The sequence below is a fragment of the Orycteropus afer genome, unplaced genomic scaffold (assembly GCF_000298275.1).
Source record: "Orycteropus afer afer isolate SDZICR_OR568_19922 unplaced genomic scaffold, OryAfe1.0 scaffold00360, whole genome shotgun sequence".
NCBI classification, from domain to species: Eukaryota; Metazoa; Chordata; class Mammalia; order Tubulidentata; family Orycteropodidae; genus Orycteropus; species Orycteropus afer.
Window position 1 is genome coordinate 3,199,555 of NW_006921947.1, and position 1,771 is coordinate 3,201,325.

General features: G+C 42.1%; 1 protein-coding gene across 1 annotated transcript in view; it reads right to left on the minus strand.

The window, feature by feature from the left end:
* PIR (pirin) overlaps window positions 1-1,771 on the minus strand; it is a 139,081-nt gene that overhangs the window by 124,081 nt on the left and 13,229 nt on the right. The window lies entirely within an intron of this gene.

Sequence of the window (1,771 nt, forward strand, 5' to 3'; positions counted from 1 at the left end):
TTGTCAACCTTGGGCTTGTCAGCCTCAGCAGCCAGTAGCTGTCTGAGTGAAGAAAAGCCTCCAGCTTCAGTGGGCCAGGAACAGGAGGCAGAGCTGAAGCCCAAGGTTGAGGGGCTTTCACCCAGCTCCTAGAGCCTGGAACTTTTAACTCAGACTTAAAGCCTCTAAACTGTAAGAGAATAAACTCCTGTTTGTCCAAGCATCCCATTAGTGGTATATTCCTGTCAGAGTGGCACCAGGTAATCAGAACATATGTCATCTTGGCTGAGCCATGATTCTCAGTGGTTTGGCAGGCCTAAGAAACTAATACAGGGACAAATGAAGGAGAAAGTATATCCTCTTGGGTTTGTCTGGAAAACTTAATGGAGGTAATAATATTTTATAGATCTTGAAAGACCAGTAAACTTTTGGTATCTGGAGCCATGGGATGCAGTGGTGAGAATGTTCAGCTCCACAAACAAGCTCAATAGAAAGCACAGTAAGTAGGGAAACATGATGTATCATGTCAGAATCCAGTGTCAGTGTAAAACCAAAGACCAGTAGCCATCAATTTAACTCCTATTCATGTGACCCTCTGTGTGTCAGAATAGAACTGTATTCCATAGAATTTTCAATGGCTGGTTTTTTGGAAGCAGATCACCAGGACTTTCTTTTGAGGTGGATCAGGGTGGATTTGAACTGCCAACCTTTCAGTTAGCAGATGAGCACATCTGCACCACCCAGGGCCTCCTCCTAAGAGAGTAGGGGAGGTGAAAGGAATGGCTTCCATTATTGCCTCACAGTAAGCCCAGCACCGGTGTGTTAGCAGGGAAGAGAACTGGAAGTGGAATTGCTAAGTTGGGAGGAAGAACTGGTCCAATTACCTTGAGCTGGTCTCCAGAAGTCTTGGTTCCTTCTACCTTTACACTGCAGGGTTAACTCTATCTGTCCATTTTCTAGCTCCTCAACTAGACTGCAGTCTGGAGGCAAGCAAGCATGCTGCCCCTTTCTTTAGCCACCCTCTCGCCACCTTCTACCTACACTCCCAACACAGACACACACCCCAACATAACACTGCTCACCTTATCCCGATGCTTGCATGCCACCCGCCTTCAGTAAATATTTACTCATTGACTAATTGGTTTGACAAACATCTGAAACCTTTAATAAGCCCTGGTCTATTTCCTGAATCGATTCAATGGCAGTGAATGTTGTTGTTGTTGTTGTTTCCTATTTCCTAAGAATGCAGGCTATTCACAGACCAGAGAGCTAAACTTTGAAAATGGGAAGTAACTTTCTCAGAATCTATGTACTGGAGGAGAATGGCACTCTTTTAAAGGAACACAATATTACATTACACATTTTTATATCTTTAATTAAAACTGAAAATAAGTGTTCAGCAGAATCTCTAAATTTTAAAATTAAATTTGTAAATTTGTTTGTCTTCAAAAATCCTCATTTTTAGGTTCTGTTATATTTCTGCCTCTTGATTCTATAATTCCAGAGCTGAGTTTAAATATTTATAGTATTCTTTGATTATCTTTGGGGGCTCATAATATTGTTGTTGTTGTTATGTGCCGTCGAGTCAGCCCCAACTCATAACGACCCCTGCTTGGGTTTCTGAGGCAGTATCACTGCGAAAGTAGATTGCCCAACCTTCCTTCCAAGGAATGGCTGGTGGGTTTGAACCACCAGCCTTCTCGTTAGCAGTCAAGTGCGTTAGGCACTATGCTACCAGAGCTCCTTTCATAATATTATATTACTTGAAATTAAAATTTTTTTAGGTAAAAAA